The sequence below is a fragment of the Varroa jacobsoni genome, unplaced genomic scaffold, assembly GCF_002532875.2.
Source record: "Varroa jacobsoni isolate VJ856 unplaced genomic scaffold, vjacob_1.0 scaffold_132, whole genome shotgun sequence".
Classification (NCBI taxonomy): domain Eukaryota; kingdom Metazoa; phylum Arthropoda; class Arachnida; order Mesostigmata; family Varroidae; genus Varroa; species Varroa jacobsoni.
Window position 1 is genome coordinate 144,964 of NW_019213034.1, and position 21,781 is coordinate 166,744.

Consider the following 21,781-nt stretch of genomic DNA (forward strand, 5'->3'; position numbering starts at 1 on the left):
TTATTCTACAATAGTTTCTGTCATTAAACAACGGGTATCCGACTAGCAGTCAATAGGTATAGTGTAGATTCCGCAACGACCCTTTTGAAAGGCCTCGAGAAACAACCATCGAGGTGGCAGAGGAATTAAAAACTGCCGGTTCCTCTTAGTAGCACCTGCAGGCGTTGCAATCGGGCAGGTTTCGTGTCTGTGCGCGCGTCTCCGTTGAACTTCTTCCAATCTGCATATACAGACAGGTTGTAGGTGAGGTAGAAGGCCTTTGTGGATTTGTGAGTGTGGGTTAAATAAAATCAGATATAATAAATAAAAAAAACTATACCACCAAAGTAAGCACATTGGTAAGTGACCAACCGCACCAATTTCATGTCTTGCCGTGACTAGAGTAAGTTTCTACCGCGTTTTTTTACCTCTTTTGCATTTCGTCGAAAAGCGGATTCATAACGAATGTTTAGTGCATTACAGAGATGCATTCTACATACTATAATATTACCCATATTACTACAGTCGACGGCATCGTGTGCTCTGTGTGTGTGTGTGTTTGTGTGTGTGTGTGTGTGTGTGTGTGTATGTGTGCACGTGTGTGTGTGTGTGTGCGTGTGCAAGCGTGCGTGTGCGTGTGCGCGCCCCCGTGATCGTATGTCGTGGACGACACTAGCACGAGTTTCAGTAGGAAAGGGTCAAAACATATGAGACTTAACGAATCGGCCACAAAAAATCAAGACGTCGCCAACAACAGCAGCGCCAGCAACCACAAACAAACCCGAAAACGCCTACACCGCTAACGACTTTTCAACGATCGACCTGATCATATATTATTATATATGAGAGAAGCACGCGAAAAACTATCATTATAACTACTAGTCGTACGGTTTCTATGCTAACTAGATCTTAGCTAGACGACAGGAGGTATTGCGTAGCAAAATGGACAAGGCAAAACTCTCCTGTTTGTTAACGCTGTTTCGACGGCCGTCATCGGTCGCGTGTGCCGAGTCCTGCATGAATACTTCTACGACGGATCCGCGACAGCGCAAGGGCTGCAGTGGCAACGACGGCAACACCAATGGCTCGTGATAGAATCTCTCCTGTTTTGTCGGTTTCTGTTGCGGCGGCCGCTATTACGGCTGCGGATGTTGATGCTGACTCTTTCAATAAGAGGTCGTTCACGGTGTAATTAGATAGATTCGGCAACTGGCGACCGCCGACTTCCAACCGCTGGCCTCACCTCTTAATCGTCACATCTCGCTTTGCTAGATCCGCTCGTGTCGTTGCAAATCTGTCGCGGCCTTTGGACGTCTCGAATGCATGTATTATATAGATACATATATATATATATATATATGCATATATATGTGCTTGTTACTAATGATGATGATGATGATAATGTCGTTGCGGCTGCCACTGCCTCTCGGCCATATAAATGGTCGCCACTTACTATAATATAACATGATACATAGTGGCATCTGTGCCATCTCAAGAGTAATTTTCCGGAATTGAATCTATAGCAGGTACATACCTCTATAAGAGGACCAAACATATGGACCACCTTGGGTTGAAGGAAAATAGTGATAAAAAATTAATCAATATGAATAGTATATTGAGCATGTACACAGGGTGCTTGGTGGGAAAGCTTCGCTGAGCTAACGCTATGCTCCTTCGTTTGGTGTTAACCAAGCACCAATGGCTGGCTAACAAAATGGAGATGCTTATTGAGTTTTAATTTCCCTCGAGAGATCAAGAACCTTGGCGATATTTTAAATAAACTCAGTATCTTGATGTGGCGCCTTAGCGGTACTATGTGAATTCATCAAAACAATAACCACTGAGAATGACGCACGTTCGAAAGTGAACGTAATGATAACGTTTGAGAATATAAGTTATTTACGGCAGACGAATACCACCGCATTGAAGGGGATTCTTGTTCCTGATGTTGGGGGCTTTGTAGACAAAGGCCATCAGGTTTTTGCACGAAACGATGCCTATCATTTAAAAGGTCGAGCGTACATTTCTGTAAGCTAACGCGAGCTTTAGGCCTAAGATTAGACGTGACGAATTATAAGATAACCTTAGCTGACTTGTTATCACTATTTATGTTTAATGAACTAACTAAATGAAGTAGATGTTAAACTAACGAAGTGCTCTGTTAATATCTCCCTTATGAGCGCAGGTTTGCACGTTATCAATCGAAGCAGTACTTTTCACCTAACCGTCTGTTTGTCTCCATGAGCTAACCGTTTTTATGATCGGGTTCAATTATTTCTCAACGGATTAGCAATTCGTTGTAAAATATTCTAGGTACGTATATTTTTGGGTTGTCGAGGCGGTGGGATGCCATTTTTCGACCAGACTTTATGAGTGCCCCATTTTTTGTAAAAGTCTGATAAAATAACTCATTACGCTCTTGATTTGTAGAAACTTATGTAGAGCTACTTTTTACAGCTGCCGACCTCCAGTGCATTACCAGCATATCTTGCGATCTGTGGTCACGATAATATCACGTTTAATATTCTTTTACCTTGTGTTGTCCTATTGCGTTTATGGTCTGCTTCTATCAAGCGTTATACACATGGTAACATATTTGAACTTAAAAATTTAAATAAACGTATCGTGCTTCTTCAACGTTGTGTAATGGACAGTGTAAAGCTCCAAATGGGCTTGATTTTAGCCTGTCACTGATATAGACAGATCGGACCCTGTGTCAAGCAAACTCGTTAGCTCTTGCGAGAAATAGTACCTTTGCTTTCCATTTGTTCCGCTTCGAAATTGCCTATTTCAATTGCCTCGGTTTGCTCACGGGAGCTATGTTATCAGGTAGTTTTTGTTACACTTAAGGAAATCTCTAACCATCCATTGACCCGTTGTAATTTTTCGAAAACTATATGACGCTCATTTAATGGTGTATTATTCGGCATCAAAGACCCAAAGATTACATTGGTTCAGTTACTTCCCCATGTCAATAACTGGTAACCTATGGCCCAGATTATAGCTACGTTAGAGTTATTCTGTTTCTTGTTCTCCCATTCTAATTGGATACCTATTACATTGCATGTACTTTGCACTCGTGCGCACGGAGTCAGACCTAACGCCTTAACTTGAGTTGATGTTGTCATGTTTACATATTAACAAACAAGTTTGCTTTTTCGTTGAAACGCTCTTTCGGCACCTATCGACTACTGTGCATTTCCTACTATCCATGGCAATTAATCCGTTTCGCAAATTTTCACATTGACATAGCTTACAAAATCCTGAAAGTAGCCCCAAAAAATACCATTTTATTTCTCAATCACAAAAATACGAAAACTTTTTCCAGTTTCGTCGGCCTCGCAAAAGCAAGCAACTTTCCAACATTAACGGAACTTCAGAAGATTTCACTGGTTATCGAACAAAAAACTCAAAAAGCGTCGAAGTTGAAAAAAATTGCCAAGAAATTTCACTTGAAAAATGTTACTAACTACCGAAATCTAATCCACAGTTCACCACGACGTTATCCTACAACGGGTCCTAGGAAACACAGACTACAAGGGTCATGCCACGTAGTTCATTTCGAGCGGACGCACAGAAACACGAGCATACAAATAAACCATCTTAACGGTATATAAACAGATTCTACTAAACGTAGTTCCTTGCGAAGACAGAGAAGGCTCTACAAAAATCCCTATTCAATAATAACAAAAGTAACGCTAATTTTTAATCTTGGTGAAAGTTTTAGAAATAATTTCTGCTTCCTTCCCATACTTGCGTCCTGCTAAGGATCGCAACTATCGAAAATTGGTCATTAACAAATACGTTGTTCAAGATTATTCTGTTTCACCTATAAAAGTCAAAATTATGTTTACTTATGTGCGCACTGCTGAATAGGACAACTGTAAGATGTATCGATTATATGTGTTATATTTTACACGGGCTTGGGGTTTCAGTGCTGCCGTTAATCATAGTCTCTTTGATTATTTCTGTATAAAATCTACATTCCTTCGGCCGAAGCTGAAGAAAAAGGTTGTACTTTTCATCGTGTTGAACGCTTTTGTAAAAGAAATTACGTTTACGTAAAGACTTAAGGTATACGCCATTATACAGGTACTTTCTACTTCTAGCAGAACCGATTGATCTCGGACAGCGATCTACAGTTTTCGAATACGAATGTATGGTGACTTCATTCAGTTTTATCTTATGGGAATCTTGCCTTAGTAACTTAGAAGGAAGATTTCATTTTGATAGCGCTGCTGCATCAGCCAGGAGCAATGCAGTTTTACTAACGAAAAGGCCAGCTTCTTTAGTTGTTAACCAGAGCTCCACGGAGAACGCTGAAATCCTAGATGATATTGATAAAAATCAGCCAGCGTCGTAGGATTGGGCTGGCTAGAAATCCCACCTTTCCATGTTTTTTTGTTGTCGTCGTCGCTGTTCTTAAGATCGGTTCTTAAGGCAAATTCAGATAAGTAGAGTTCTAAGAGAGTGGATATGGTCGTCATTGATGACCGGGCTACGATAAATGGAGAAAACCGTCTGCTTCGTTGAAGATAACTGATATGAAATGCTTGTGAGTGAAAGCGGTATGGATTAACGATGCCGACATATTACGAAGATATAAATCAAGGGGCCAGGTACAAACAGACGGATATATTCTCGTGTTGTTTGCTCTTACAGTTCTTGCCCTTTTAGGCTCAAGTAAGTTGACATTAATGGTGTTGATAATTGCCGGAGTCTGATCACCCCGGAAGTAAGTAGCATTGAACCTTTTAAGCGCTTCTTTCCAAAAACTTTTTTGCTATTATTGCAGATCCACAAAACTACCACCTATAGGCATATATCTCACTGCGACTTGGCAAGCATAGGCGAATGAAGTATTTTAACACAGTTTGTGCTGCCACGCTCTACTTACTACGCAATTTACGTCAAGAAAACAAAGTTTAATTGACAACTCAAAGATATAAGATGACGAATTTTCTACGAGGTAGTTGTGTTCGGTGGTACTCTACGTTTGCTTTTATTCGATTTTTTATCCATACTAATAATAATGTATCTCACATTGTCAGCCAAAGGTCATGTGATTAGATTGCCGCTAGTAATCTAACTATTCCCGCAGAAAAAAGCAAATTCTATATTTGTAAACGATTGATTGTCCAATGTCGCTTGTCAAGATCAGGCGAAACAATATCGAAAATGGTACACAGTTATCCTTGCTGCCTCCTGTTTCAAGAAGGATTATATCGAGCAGTCCAAGCATAAACCTGTTTAGTTTGAACAATTGGCGGGCATTTATAGTGAACTTAAACACAATACTTACTCAAGATCTAGTTTACTACGTTTCATTTAGTATTAGTAGTAAGCCATACGTCACACAATGCGTGAAAATGCATCCGTATAGCATTCTTTCAAAGTAGATGGCAGGAGGAAAAGTAAGTCAACTTCTATGTTAACGTCATTAGTACTAGTAAATACAAACGTCAACGTCCTAGGCCTACTACAATGGTCTCGCAATCTGACGAAACGAACCGTGTGTCTGTCTGTACCGAAGTTCGAAGCTAGATCAGAACGTGTCTCTAATACCAGCAAGCAAATGCATTACCCGCCAAGCTATCATGGGGACTAGTAGAGACATTGAAAAGGTCCTGCATTGTTCTTCGTACAATGCCTGAAAGAGGACAATTCGTAGAATGCAAGAATTACACGAACCCTCACTCGCTTTTGCCGGCCGTTTATCAATATCGTTATTACTTTGCTATAAAATTGATTTAACATTCTACTTGAGCAGTCAGAGTGAAATAATTTCCCTCATCATTTTTATTGATCTACATTAATCGGTTTTGAAAACTTACTTTTAGCGGCTGGCATTCTTGTCTGGTTACAATATATCAAAACCAGGTGAAGCCTAGTGACATACAAAGAGCGTTCCAGTTCAGCGTTATATTTCAATCAATTTAACTCAAAAAATGTATTTAATGAACGTGTGCCAGCGGATCTTGTGTGCTTATTTTTTACGGGGAGGGGGGAAGTTGGGGGGTCACATAACAGTCACAGCTATATTCATGTAGCTTTTCCTCCGAGTAATTAAGGCTTACTAACTAATCGTTATCGAAAACAGCAAAGAAAACTAGCTTACGGGGCTCGTTTCGCGCAAAAATGTATATGGCAAGCCTCTCTCTCTCGATAAACTTTACGCCGACGGAACATGCATCGTATCGAGTAAAGCCTCACTCTATAAGGATTGTAGTAATTGTTACGCCTCTTCTTTTTTAAGTCGAACTTTTGTTTACAAAGCCTCTTCCTTAGTGACCTTTGCACCAGGAGGCAATTCCAAGACAACTTTCCGCGCTGCCACTCAAACAGTAATCAGAATGAATCTTGACTTCTTCAACCTCTAATAGTTTGCCTATATATATCCGATTTGACAGTGTCTCTTCATGCATACAGACGTATATACAAAAAGATAGATTATATGTATGCTATTGAAATACTTTTTTACTATTTTGCCGTCTAACGCTCAGAGCTCCCAGCATTTCGCTGTTCACGTCGCGCGGTTGGCTACCCAACGGTCACTACGACTTGGCTGTCCAGGCATATTTCCTACCACATGCAAAGTCTCCCTCCCAAGTAACAAGTAGCTCCAGAGATACAAAAACATATCGAGGTTTAGTAATATGTCAGTAACAGATATCCAGTAGCAGCAGCAAGTATTTATGCATTCACGGCGCCACATAAGGTTCAGTAATAGCTCGGACGTGTCCTAAGTGAAAATATGTTCCTTTCACAGTATGGACATTACAAGATAGTCGTATGCATTATATGTTGTCTCACATAACTATGACTTAGATTTTATTTGGCTAATGGGCACTGCTTGGGCATCACCAGGTTGCAGTGGCGATCCGAAATATCGTTGTTTCAAGCATGTTTCTGACGTTATTACGTACACTTACGGACGATTACGAGATGATGTTACGCCATCGACCATATCCGCTTTCCGACAACAAACACCTTACTGGCTGATTTTGAGCAGGGTTCGCTGGAGGCTGCCTTTGATCTTTCGAAAGTCTAGCGACTAAAAGCTGTAATAGGCAGCCCTATTAGATATGAAACGGATTGCCCTTATATTAAAGCTAAGGTACATCTGATCCTGGCTCCGGTGTGGTACTGCTATTAGCTGGTATTAAAAACGTCAGCAGACGTCACCCTTCGCAAAGGAATCTTTCTGAATTTAACTGAATTCTTTTAACACGCCGTTATATTATTAGAGTCACTTGAAAATATTGTATAACAGTATAGCAAGTGTGGGAGGATGGAAACAGTAGAAAAGTATATATTAACGCTGGTCCGCCAAGGTACATTCAGCTAAATCGTCAACTAGTGAGTCCCCATATAATGAATTCCTGCCATTTTTTAATAAGCACACATTCAACCTATGCTAGGTGGTCCACAAATGTAGTCTGATGAGTCCAGACACACACAAAAGCATAACACTGTTGCTTTGTCCCAAAGTATAATGCGAGCGTCTTTTTGAGACGGTGCTCTTTCGATATGCATTACGTTACGGAAACTACCTATATCCTATCAACGTGAGAGGTTCAGATCAATATATTGTACTATCTTAGTGCGTTAACAAGACGCTTCAAGTGCCAAAAGATGTCCTGCAATCGCGCAGTTACGCGTTGCTTTTCTAGTTTCTCTTCATTTGTACGTAACGTTGGTAAGTGTAGAGTGAATAGGCCGCAGTGTAATAGAGATCTAAATGCGAATGTGATTCTGACGGTTCCCGTCGATTGAGTTAGGTTGGGTCCAAATGTGATGCTTCGTCTTGATGTGTTTTCCTTCAAACATCCTGGTCCTATCGTACAGTCATTATTTAAAGAACCGCTATCGCGTTGTGTATGATATATTAAAAACGATTCAAAAAACGAACGTGCAGACACCAAGCACCAGCTGAAAACACCCGAAGTTCCCAGGTAAAATCGGGACGAAGACAAATCCGAAGATCATGTAGCTCCTCGCTAGATAAGCTTCTATCAGTTGCAGATGTCCTTAAATGGTTTTTAGAAGATATAGCAAGTAAATATGTAGCAATATCGTAGGACGCGTCACTATTAAAATTGAGCTGAAATCTAAAAATATTATTTTAAGAAATTTTGTACTTTCTGCATCTCGTCCATTCTGCTGACTTCCCTTATTAGCACGCAAACATTCAGCGCGATGCACGGTAAGCTACGCATCTATAACATCTTTTGCTTCAAAGCGATGCATCGTATATTAGTGACACGTTCCATATTTTGTCATACGTCGTATCCTTTCCAATGTAGATAAATCTTCCCGCTGTGTACACCTATTGTCATTTGTTGTTCCATGAATGCAAGCGCCTCGATCCGACAAAGTCCTAAAAAGGTCATTGTGAGAAGCATAATAATGAGTAAACAACGATTTCCTCCCTCAGATAAACAACTCTGCGCAAGGGACATATGGTCGCTGGCTTGTTGCATTTTGGTCGATCTATATTGTCACTATAGCCAGGAACAATATCCTAGTATGTTGCTAATTTAAGACTAAATAGTTATGTAATTTGGCATGCGTTCGGTGCTACTATTAAATTACCACGATAATATCACGAAATAAATAATAGCGTTGTAGTCATTTTCTTCAGTGCTAGTAGAATAACGCCAAACTCATAAATTTATGAAAGTTCAACTTAATAAATTGCGTAGAACATGGCATGTTGTTGTGGGGTGACCCCGTTCCCCCGCCAGCAAGTTGGGCGGAACCTACGAAATTAGTGGTATAGGCAACTCGAGCAACGAGTTAGGAACAAACAAAGTTGTCTATTTGTTAAGTTGGAAATGCTTGTTCTCTTTAGACTCCGTAGCTCAAGTTGATCGTACCTGGATTACTTGCGACTGGTTATAGAGTTCTCGATGCATCAAATGTTACGTCGTAATCTAAAAAAAAAGTTCGTCATAACGTGAATTCACGAAAGGTACTGCTTTTCTACCTTATGTATTTCTACCTAAGTGTTGAGACTTTCGCGTTTTATCACGAAACAAAAAAATATAGTTAGGACACAGATTCATATTTTCATTTAGTTGCAAGGCTAACCCCCCGAAAGCGGTTACCGCTACGCGAACAATCGCGCAGTGGCAAATTGACGACTGCGTGACTAAGCGATGCGTGCATTTAGAAGAGAGCTCCTTAAAGCTTTTTTCCTGCTGTCCCTCATACGATAGGCCATGCTCTCGCTGCACATTCAGTACCGAGTATGACCGAGACAAAGAATCGTTTCGAAGGCACAATCTCTTACACTTTCATACCCGCTAACCTGAATCGTCAGAATCTACTGATACGGAAATTAAAGAGCTACAAGAGGCTGCTCGGAGCATACGCGGAAACAATATTTTTTTCCAGACACTCTCTTCGTATATGCAACGCAAAAACGAGGTTGTAGTCATGAAAACCTTACCGATTTCCTTAACGCACTTCCCAAAGTGGGGATACTGCGAAATCCCTCCGCATCTCTGATATTCAGGTAGAGCGCCAGTAAACCCGCCGCATTCATACATCTAAGTTGTACTATACGGAACACATAAGTTTTTCTATTTGAACAGTTTGAACCGCCATTGTCTTGCCAGGCTTTTTTTTTCCTCACACAAAGTAGCTTCTCGCCATTCCTCCCTCCTAACGCTTCATTGTACTCGAATGGAGTTTTTCCTGTGTCTGCCTGATCCATTGCTCTCTTTGATCTATCGCTATTATTACTAGTATAAAGGGTTACTGTAGTGCTCTATTGGTGGCGTTTAGATTAACACACCGCTGCTCCACAAGAGTAACCCAATCGTTCGCGGTCTTTGGTGACAGGTTTTGACGCGCTTTTAACTCGACGTATTATCTTCGCACGCGACAATAATAGGATATGATCTTCTTAAACAGACAGTGTTAGCTAGGGTGTAAACTAGAGGTTGCATTACTAGATGCGAATATATATTTATATTATTATATTAGACAAAAAAAAACGAAAGGTATTCTTTGTTAAGTAGATCCTCTGCAGGACACGCTCTCCGAATTTCTCGTTTAAACCTATCTATCTCTCTTGCCATGCCTTCTCTTTATATCCTGTTATGGTTATCAGTAAATTATAGGCCATAAAAGATAGTCCTAATGTCACATTGTGTGTGACAATAGGTAATGCAGAGTTACATACAGGCTTCGTGAGAGTATAGTTCGGAAGCTCTCTATAAAATTTCTCACAACCAATACGTACTTTGTACATAATCTTCGCTTCATTTTACACTTTAACATCGTTATTCATGGCAGCTTTGTTATTATCATCATTAAATAATAAAAATACTATTATTTACAGTAATACTGCTAATGGCTACAATGGCAAGCCGTCCGGTACCAGCTAAAGGATATATCTTTTTCACTTTCACCGATTATTATATATGTCGTACCTCTCTGCATTTGCGCTCCCCATCCATCGTAGCAACGCTAATATAACAGTGCAAAGTCAACTATATAAACCAACACGTTATTGCAGACTTCTGCAAAGGGCCTCCGCAAAAGTCTGCGGTGTCTTCAGCGGTAATCACCATCGGCACAGCCAGCCCCACCTGTGTCTTATCTGCCAGTCTTGACGATTAAAGTTGCTTGTGATGGTTAACACCTCTATGCTCTGTTACATGGGTGTGCTAGCACGGATGTACCGGCTTGCGTGTTTCAGCTGGCACGCATAAATACGCCTGTCCATCCACAAAGTCTGCTAACGCCTTAGGTACCATCGTACCATCATATCACACCAAATTATTTCACGCCCTCGTTGTTGAAGGCACTATGACGGTTTCAATTAAGACCACCAACTGCCCTGCTGTGATAGCGCTTGGCGTTCGCCTCTAAGGACTGCTACCACAATACGATTATAGTATCACTTTTATTCTTCTATTACTACTACAATCTAGGCTGCCATACTGTACACACATAGATATATATATATATATATACACAGGCATGTCTGCGGTGGCTATCTGACGCTTGCCATCGTCGTTGTGCCAGTGGGGGCCGGCGTCACCAGGAGCAGTCAGCTTTAGGAGATGGTTGCATTTGGTTGCGTTGGTTTTCATCGATCGCTGCTGCCGCTGTTTCTAATGCCGCCGCTCTGGCTGCCGCCTCTGGTGAGCGAGCGAGCGAGCGAGAGAGACGGATCGCCTCAGTCAGACGCGCTCTCCTGTTTTGTTGTGCTCGTCGGTTAATGAAAGAACGAACGACCGAGTGAGCGTAGTCCGTCGTCCGACAGGTCCAACTCTTTCCAAGAGCCCGACCGTTTGCCGGTCGCTGTGTATTCCTCGATGTGTCGATCGATTTGTCTGTCTGTGGGTCCGTCTATGCGCCGTGCGTCGGCATCATACTAAACTACACTATACTATATATATACATACATATATATAAATGTATATATATATATATAGATTTACACATATATATGTTGGTCGGAGAAGCTGCTGCGGTAGCGCCAACGGGGTAGCGATGGTGGCGGCATTGGTATGGTAGTGAGACCGAGGAGCGATCGGCGCAGCCTAGGGGAGAGGGCGCTAGCGGACTGGCTGGCTAGCGTTAGACTAGCTAGTTTAACGTAGTCTGACTGAACTGAACTAGCAGTGACGGCGGCGACGGCGATAGCGGCTGCTGCTGCTGCTACTGCTGCAACGGCGGCGGCGGCGGCGGCAGCAGGCACCAAACCAACAGCGAAACGCCCGGGCTGCTGGTGCAGTTGCTGCGGCGGCGGCGGTGACGCAGCAGCGGCTACTAACTTTTCTGTGTTTGATCCTTGACGCGCGAGCGCTGGAGAGCCAACTAGCCTGACTACTATGACCAGGTTGCTTGCTAGCTGCTGGCAGTCAGCGAGCCAACGCTAACCAGTAAATTCATCCGACGACGGACGTCGCCGGCGGATGGTGGTGCTAGCGCTCGGCGGTGCTGCCTGGAGTTGTTACAGGCTGGAGTGTTGCTTCAAGTGCTTTGCTGGTTTCTGCTGGTGCATTCGCTGGTCCGCGCCAGGAAGGAACGGAACGTCGAATCTGGACACGAGGACGAAGGACGGAAGGAGGACGATGGTCTAGGACAATAGGAGAACACCCAGCCAATAACAGACAGCAAACAACAAAACACAGTGGTGTGCGTCGTCATGCACAGGGCAGCATCTGCATGCCAGCGTGTAACGAGAGTGCGCTAAGCTTAGGGAAGAAGTTACTTAATTATAATTAGTCATTGATTTCGAGGCTCGGGTCATGCCAAACATTCAGACACAGTTCATATACGGGGACTGATTCGGAGTGTTGAAGCTGATCCGAGCTTGGTTGAGGGAAGAACGCCGATGCTGCCAAATATCGAATGCTGTCGCACATAGTCTGATAAAGAAGGATCAAATCGTGTGCAGTTCTGATAGAAGGGAAGCGGTCCGCAACAAGATGGTTGCAAAACAAGGATGACGGAGCTCTGCAGAAACGCTACGTTACGACACGTAGCGAGTAAACGAACGCAAACGTAATCTGGTGTTGATCTCAATGAAATAAAGAAAACAACATGCCTGAACAACTCGAATCATAGAAGATGGAAGAGTTCACTTGAGATTATCGGCTGCTACATGAAGTGTTTGGTACAAACGACGATAGTTTAAAGACGCGTTCGGGAGCCATGACTACTCGTCAGTGAGAGCGTTTCGTTGTGTGTCGCTGAATATTTATACGATAGTGTAGAGAGTGGATCTATGAGAGATAATTATTGAAGAAGCTGCTCGAAGACATGTGACTCAATCAATTGGTGTGGTTTAGCATAGCGTGTAGTACGATACGGAATTGAGTTGAACAGAAAGACTGCTTGCGAAAAGAGAAAACATTTGCCAAGGCTTACAAGCAATATGCTAGTGCTCATTATCGTCATCGTCGAGGTTTGACTGCTGTCTTTAATAAACGATTATATGAATATGACTTGATAGCACAGGATTTCGTGCGGTGTGATGTGTGAGGTGACAGAGCGCGGAGCATCTGGCTGCTCCTGCCTATAGCGGTACTGCTCAAATCGACCTCTTCCTGCGCCTGTAGTACTAGGCTATACGTCAAACGCTCTCCTCCCGTCAGATGAAACCGATGACGCGCTAAATTTAGCACGGAGGCGTCGTGCGAGCCGCGCAAACACCATTAAGTGATATGATTTCTTTGACTACTAAATCTAATTGACGAAACGAGACCTGCAAAAAACGTTTAATTTTGCTGAACGATTAGCAAAGACGCAAAGCCGGATGGGTGCCCTCAAAAAAGGTACGTACTTTAAGGATCCGTTTGGAGGGATCTTGAGGATAAAAGCAAGTGGGTTGTATGTATATGATGCATGAGTGACGACGTGCCTTCAACTGCTATTCAACAAGGCCCACAACTGGTCCATTGCTGTACATAGTTATTTTGTTGCCGTTCATGCTGTTATTTACTTGGGGGATTTTCTATGGTAGATCTAGCGCTCATTGGCCTCTAGTGGGGCGAATGCACCAGCGATACTATACAAAAGTCCCCGTAATGCCCGCCCTTCTGGCAGACACGACATTCATAGGACACGCTGTTCCGATTTCTCGCTACCCGAAAACCTGTCGACGGCCTGTTAGCTCATAAGTGCTGATACGCGGGCGGGGGGGGGGGGGTGCGAATGGGACAATGGGGGAGAGTAGTTTACATTTTCGTGAGGAGGAACTCTTGAATTGTAGCATAGTTATTTTGTGGGGAATCGGAACTTCAAATGGATCCATGGGGGGTGGAACGATACAGTGGCGGTAACAGCGCTAGTGGCGGCGATAAGGGGTCGGGAAAGAAGCGTCAGACATGCAAAGTAACGTTGGAGAACTATGCGTGAAGATGAAGTAAGTAACGCGAGTACTGTTGCTGATGCTGCCACTGCTGTCTCCGCCATCACCGTAAATGTAATGGACCATTGTGGGACAACATCTGGGTTCAGACGACAACGGAGTGGAGCCGTAACATAAACTGATATACTAGGTAGGACTTGCTGGCTCCACGGGATGGCCATGGAGTAAAGGGAATGGGATGGACTGCCTATTGTATACCTGCCTGCCTGACTCACTACCCATGTCTTCACTGAATGAATGCTATGACTGAAAATCTGTGTGTATGTGAGTATGTGCATTTGAGTGGATCTGTCTCGGTGAGGCTATATAACATCATCAATACCCGCTCGCGTCATTGTGGCAGTGTTGACAGAGGGAGGTGAAGCTTGTTGCTTAAACGACCGGTTGCAGCTGCAGCACAACAACATTAACCCAACGTAACGCGCTGCATTCACTTATAGCGACGGACGACGACGAGAAACAGTAGTTCAGCAGTTCGATATCTCCTGTGCCTGTTATTCCAGCACACTGAAACGCTACCGAGCTTTTACTTGCTCCTCGATGTGAATGTTCCGCCTTCAAAAGGACCGCAACGGCAACCGCCGCAGCAGCCGTTGTCGTCGTTACTGTCGCAACAGTTTTCCGCAGCCGCCCCTACTGTTAATGCCGATGCCGCTAGCTGAAATCGGTCGACAAAAAATCACAAAGACGACACGCTAGTGCTGCCAGCAGTGGCAATACTGCCTCCTCGACTTGACTTTAGCACCTGCTACCGCTGCCGCCGTGGCACCATCACCATCGCCATCAGGATCGTCGTCATCACCAACCGCAGCAGCGGCAGTGAAAACGTTATATTGGGGGCAAAAGATGATATGATTATTACTATTCAAAATTTCGTTCGAAGAGGAGAGTGAGGCGAAAGAGCACAGTACTCTTTGAGCATATTATCCTGACGAAGGCGATAGACTACCTCTGTGTTCAGAATCACGATCACGCTGAAAGGCAGCTCCAGCTGTTGCCGGCTGGGGTTACAGCTGCTTGTGCTGCTTTTAGCGCCCACTGTTGGAGCCATTTGCAACTGGGACTTCTGCGAAAACGTAGGCCAGCACAGCAGCGAAGAGGAAAAGACCAAGAACGTTAAATACGTTAAACGAATGGGGCTCACCACAAACGAGCAACGACGACGAAACTTATTTAGTAGTTGAACTTTCCAGGCGATATGGAAGTTAGCTTCTCTTTTAAGTTGCGATCGGTGCAGTTGGCGATGTTGTTCGCTGGTAGGTGTTCCTGCTTGCGGGAGTTATAGGAAGATGGAAAGAAAAGCACGAAGTGGTGTTGTGGATTTTCGTTATTTCCTTTTCAATTTTCGGGTTTGGTTTCGATTATGGGGTTCGTTCTGTTACCCAGACGACGACAGGCGCGACGATGGCGTTAATGAAATAAAACGAACGAGAATGAACATCACCTGAGGAATAACAGAGATCAAGATGAAGACGCGAACCCGAGTGAATATGAAAAGACTAAAACACACAGTCAAGAAAGGTATGAAAGCCTTCACGTAACAATAGCGATGCTCAAACGTTCGTGCTCAGCGCTGCTAGTCAACAGTAACATATGTGCTGCTATACTATTAAATGTAGATGGACGAACATGGGAGTCATATCTGCTCCATCGTTCGACTCGACTCAAACAATGTCTTAGTTAGAACTGTTATTAAACGTGCTTGGTTCCTCCACCCGACGTCCGCGTCGTGACGTTAACTTCTAGACATCTCTAGAAGACATGGGAAATTGATCTTCTTAATGTTTGCAGGACTTCTTAGCTCAACTGATTTTTACTCCGGAACGCCACTGGCTGGTGCAAGGCTCATAAAAGCTTACCCGGATCAAGAGTTGTGCACGCTCCATAACACGCAACAGTATTGAACGTGCGTGGGTGTGAAAGCAACAATTTGAGTTTTGTTTACTTGCTACCGACCCGTTGTTGACTATTGCTGTTGCTACAGCATTTGCAGTTGATGATGCATCTATTTCTCGAGGCGACGGCCGCCCCGCCGTAGCCCCGGTGCGTGGATCTACCGAAGCATAGGCGTGCTTCTCACAATATGTAACGGCATCTGGGTGTTGATTTGTTCTGGCAGTTAAAAGACCCAGCACCGGATCGCTCTATGCGCACCTCTATATGTGCTTCGCTAGCTGTGGACAGCGCGAAATGGGTCTGTTTTTTGCATGTTCTCGTATTTAGATGCTGCTCGATGAACAACGGCGAGAAACAGGGCCAAGTGTTGCGTGGAGGACAAGGAAGCATCGGGCGTGTCACCTGAATTCCCCTCCTCCCTTAAAGTTGCTGTTATGCCTAGGAAGAGAAGGTAAACAGGCCGTTAAACTACTTGTGAATGCGGCGTTGTCCAGAGAAAAATAGTCAGGGTCTAAAACATTTTGTACCATTGACCTGTGATGATGCCCAGGTGTTGTTGTTGTTGTTGTCACCGGTATGCCCTGTTATCTTGTTAGTCATTTACTGTTTACGGTATCACCCGCAAAGCTGTCAATGACGTCCGCAGCTCTGGCATTCGGCATCTAGCGCGTTGTCCTGTGCCAATACTGAATAATTACTAATTAGTTAGTATGCGCGGGTTTATGAGGCTGGCGGTTCTATGAGTGGCATTAGCGGTTCTCTGTGGGGTCGCCCTGACATACAGTGCCGTTAGCAGCAGCTGCCATTCCTAGCTCCTAGCGCTGCAGGTGATCCTCAGCTGATGGCCGAGCTGCTGGTACCCGCGGCGGTGGTATTGGCATTAATGTGTGAGCGCATGGCGTCCGACGTCGCAGTCGATCTGCAGCCGCCTCGCACCACTGTGTGTTCTGCAACGGTATCAACGATAACAGCTATATTGATCGTAATCTTGGCCATGGCCGTCATAGTTCTATTACCCGTTCTCGCAACGACACGATATGTTCGATTAAACTAGACACAACGAGGAGACGGAGGAAAAGAGAAATACAGAAAAACTCGTAGAAAAAAAATACTCAACAACATCATCAGTATCACTACCACCATCACGCTTGTCATCATCATCATCATAATAGCCGGCAGTACTAATGGTAATATTAACAATAGCAACAATAAGCAATTGGCACTGCCCACAGTTAAGGTGCTAACGGCAGCAAGCATGACGTTACAATAAGACTTAGAACGGTTCTAATGGTCGTGCCGTGGCCGAAGGAAGAGTAACAGTTAAATAGCAGTTGCGTTCCGGAGGAAACGAAGGTAAGCGGCTGACTTAGTTACCGAATTCTACGTCTGATACTGCCGTCAAGCGTTGCTGCAGAAATAGTCGCTAATGCGGCTATGGCTATTGCTTCTTCTGTGAGGCGCATTACTCTGTGCGTGTAACTAGTTTGGGAACTCATTAACTTGTATACGACAGACGTCAATGGACGACGGCGATGCTGACGCCACGAGCGATTTCGAATCTTCGTCATCCCGTGACTATGCATCTACCAGCAGAAACATGTATTGCTTGTATGCTACTTCAGTGTTGTCTTTCTGTAAAGGCTCAAACCTCTGAGAGCCGGCACTCCCCGAAATGGGTACAATGTTACCGCTGTTGCTTCTGGCGTGGTGGTGCACGCGTCGCTACGAAACGCAAGGCTCAATCAACGGCAGCGGTTGTGACAGCTGCAACAGCGTCGTTATCACCGTTGCCGCTGGTGCCATTCATTGTTTACTACAGTTGCAGCAAAGCGCCCTGTTTCTGCGCCCTTCCGCCAGCTTTGGTGCATTAGTTAACGCTGGTTTGCGTAAGTTTGGCCATCGCTACCAGCACTGCCGCTGGTACAACGGGCGCCAGCAGTAGATCACCGGGGCCACCATGGGCAGTCACAGCGACCGTCGGGGTAACTGATGAATAGTTTACTGTAACCACATCACTACTGCTTCTGTTGCTACCGCAAAATGGCGTAGCGAAAAGCTGCGTGTACCCGCCCGCCCCCCCCCCTCGCGCGTACGGATCTACGAGCTGGTATTCATCTACAAAATCAAAGTACTTTCAGGTTGTAATTAGATAAATTAAATAGAAAACGTCCTATCTTGTCTTGCGGTAATGCCATAGGTGAGAAGTCGATTGTGAACACAGGCCTGCCGTACGATATCTGCGATCTGTAGTGATTTGTATTACACGTTTTACAATGAACTACTGACAAGAGTGCTTAAAGATGAAACGCTTAGACAAGAATTGACGGAATACGTATAACGTGAAACTTTTGTGAATGGCCGATTATCTGTTTGTGTCGTGCATTGATCTTTGGGACGAATCTATTTTAACCACGATAGAGAACTTTTCTAGCGCATATTCTTTTCACGAGTATAAATTCCTCATAGCATAAATCTATGTAACTGTATGTATGTATGTATGTTTATCGGTACGATTGATTCTTCTCCTCCCAAACGGAAAGCCGATCACCTAACATTCCTTTTCAATTGACACTCCAAGCGCTCGCTGGGCCCATAGAAAAAAGGTGCGGAAAGCCGATGGTCGATGTTCGACACAAGTTTGAGCTAAGTATATATATTTGTATTCGTGGACTGCATGGAGCTGGCGAAGATTCACCTTTTGCGCAGCTCGCCCGACCAACTCGGTTAAGCTAACCAACAAAGCGATGAAGCAACTTCGAAGTGTTGTAACACCAGCAGTAACCGGCGTGATCGTAAATAAAATTCTCGTTTTATGATTTGATTTTAAAGACAACTCTGCAGGCGACGGCGCTGGTGACGATTCCTAAGGCTAAATCGCCGTTTCCATCGATGCCTCGTGAAGACTGGTCATCGCTCGCGTAACAATCGACAGTTGACAGACTCGTCGCAGTACCTTGTGCTCGTGCATCTAGTTCTCCCGTTCACTCTTCCACATGGTGCGTGGACGCTCCAAGCAGGATACTGTGTAATCCCTTCGTAGGGACAGTGTCCGCAATAAGGGCAGTTCGACAGTCTGCCCTAGTGATAAATGCACGCGATCGAAGCGGTAGTGACCAGCGGCTAGATTAGCCCATGTTTCACTGGGTGAGATCGCTTGCTGGAATCATGTGAATCGTGTCAGGGTTCGAGTACAAATGTAACCCACTCAACTAGATAGAAACGTCCTCCGTTCAGCATGGATACACGATTCCTAATGCTTACTAGTAATGTGAAGCATGCCACAGGAAAGCTGAACTGAAGATCCATCTAAAGACTTCCCGCCTTTCAAATTCGCCCAAGCGTTTATTAGTCTGGATTGTTCCTAATAAAAAAATCGATGGAAAACTAATGCGCAGCTGAAGAGTTGACGTTTAAATGACGGCAGCTCCTTGCCTTTGCCTTTAACTGTATAGTAGTCCAAGATGGTTATATTCAAGAAGTAACTTAAAAACATTCGCATTAGCGCCAAGTGAGCAGTTAAAAAAATACGGGCTAGCACTAACATGGCGTCCATTACTTACGTTCAATGTTATTCTTTCGGACATCAGCGTGTCATCTTTTATAAATTTGTGTGTAGCTCACTGTTAATTGGTTCCCGCAGCGTTCACTCGTCGAGCTAGTGACCTTGTGCTCATGCTATGGCATAGTAACAATGGCCTAACGTAAACTAATATATTGACAACGAAGGATTTTTATTAAGTAAATTTTCGCCTGTATAAAAAAAATGTCTGTGTACATTACCGAGAATCCTGTTAGTTTAGCGACTTTATGGAAATTCTCTTACCGCTCGGACTTAAGTATACAACGCGATAATTTTTGCTGGGTTCAAACGACAGACGACTAATTCGTTGACAAGCGTACGTAAAATCGACGATTTGCACGTAATCTATTTGCTATTCTTATGAATTTGCTTACGTCCATAGATAGGAATAACATGCAAGTTAGTAGTTATTTAAAACTGTTAGCCGAAATGGGCACGTTTGAATTAATAGTACTATTTGTGCACCTATTTCCACTATCAAAAGGACATTAGAGTATGTTGAGTAAAAGTTTGTTCTCGTGCTACTAGCTCGCAGGTCAACGAGTCGTGTAAATATACGATCTGCGGTAAACAAGTTTACCACTGTGTCTTTCTTCTTTCATCTTTCAGCCGAAGGATCCATTGACGACACGAGATATTGATGTCAACCCTTTAGATTTTAAGGAAAGTTCTGTGTACGACGACGATCCATTTCGTTCGGCAACAGCTGAGCTGCCCAACGAACTGGATAGAAGATAATTGTATGATTTCTGTCTTTCCTATGCAAATCTCAGCAATAGAGATTGATTCGTATAGCGCTAAAAGCGCATGTTCGTTCGATTTATAGGGGTGGAAACGTGTTGCAATGCACTATATATAGTTTATGCCGGTGTTTTTATATGGTCTCTTTGTCCCATCGAGCAGTAGCTTAGCAGGTTATATATTGTGACTTCTGGGTTATTTTATCTGGGATGAAACTGTTTCGACGACAATATGCCCGTTCTAGTTGGTAGTTTTGGTCGCGGGTCTCTCTCCGCCATTGTTCCGACATAGGTACTCTGCGGTGCAGCTAACGGTTCTTATGCACTTGAGAAAGGAGCTCTACGCGCCAGAAAGCAATAGTTGGGGTATAGTTCTGCAAACGGAGAGCGGATATTAGAAAAGTAACTTTGCATATGTTTGCAAGGCATGCAATTGCCAGCTGTAATCTGGGTTTTCACTCGCTTATGTGCTCCGTCCAGGCTTATTTCTCTACTAACGTGAGTCCTAAGTATCTTTCGATAGCAATGTTCATGACTGCGAACCAATTACACATATATATATATGTGAGCTGGTTTTGACATAATATCTGATAACATCCTGTTAGAATCTATGTACCGATAGTCATTCCAGGAACCCACTTATTTAGCCGACTCGATGTCATACGCCGTTACACTATCCCGTTTACAACAATAACCCATCTGTGCAGGTCCGTGTCTGATCGTTAAGAAGAATTTCCTTATTGTTTCGTTATTTACCTATGCTGTACACCTACGTGTGCATTGAATTGTGGGTACGTCGTCCATGTATGCATCAAAGTGTTATTTGTGGTAGCTGCTTGTTACATACAGCGAACCAAGGAGATATGAATTGAGATACTAGAGTGTTGTCTTTCAGCGTCCCATCCTCTCAAGCTTGTTGAAAGGCCGCCCGCTTAGCAGAGAAACAATCACTGGATATGTTAGTTTTTCGTTCTCTGAACTTGCGATTGGAAACAGAATTTTTTTGCACGTCATGGCAAACCTGAACCGTTGCTCTGATTAACTTTTGTATGTTTCTATATGATGCGTCTAGTATTATAATATCAAGCACTCAACAACTTTGTCAATGGTGTCCAGAAATAAGGCTGCTATTTTGCTTTACTGGGATACATGCCCTTTATGAAAATGGGTTTTGCATGATTGGCCAGTATATGGACGTGTTCTTTTTCACGCGATCATGCCGATTAAACGACTTCAAACTTTTGATAAGCTTTTTTTCCTACCTCCTCTTCGTCTCGGCAGACGTTGTGTTCTCAGTACTTAATTGGTGATCCGATATTAAGTCTTCTACAGTAATCCGGCCTCTTTGCTTCCAAAAAGAAACAATTTTATTCAGTCACCCAGATTGTGTAGCATGCACTTCTGAGAAGTGAACTTTCTTGGACTACAGGCTCTGTACAGCCTTGTACAAAATATGATTTCCTTAATTTTGCTCTTGTGACGTTCAGATCTTTCAGGTAAAAACTCTCATGTAACTGACACATAAACAACACAATCTAGCTCTCGTCTTTATCAACATTAGCATATTTAAGGAAATGCAATGTTTATAGTTGTCTATCCGTCTTGAGTCGACTGATTGATTGATGTTTTTCCTGTGATTTGGCAATTAATTATCAGTTTCGTTCATTTAATGTTGGCATTGCCTCCTCG

The 21,781-nt window shown here is 43.6% G+C and overlaps 1 protein-coding gene and 1 long non-coding RNA gene across 2 annotated transcripts in view; one reads left to right on the plus strand and one right to left on the minus strand.

Annotated features, from left to right (window-relative positions):
• Positions 1 to 4,804: 4,804 nt before the first annotated feature.
• Positions 4,805 to 9,534, minus strand: LOC147753885 (uncharacterized). The gene is made up of 3 exons (XR_015314082.1): positions 9,434 to 9,534; positions 8,859 to 8,915; positions 4,805 to 8,359 (listed from the first exon to the last, which is right to left on the minus strand). It is a non-coding gene; the product is annotated as an uncharacterized LOC147753885 (long non-coding RNA).
• A 3,679-nt stretch (positions 9,535 to 13,213) lies between these two features.
• The window catches only part of LOC111268062 (uncharacterized), a 33,556-nt gene continuing 24,988 nt past the window's right edge, over positions 13,214 to 21,781 (plus strand). The window contains exon 1 of the mRNA XM_086971574.1: positions 13,214 to 13,280. The gene's annotated coding sequence lies outside the window, so the exon portion shown is untranslated. The remainder of the gene's footprint in view (positions 13,281 to 21,781) is intronic.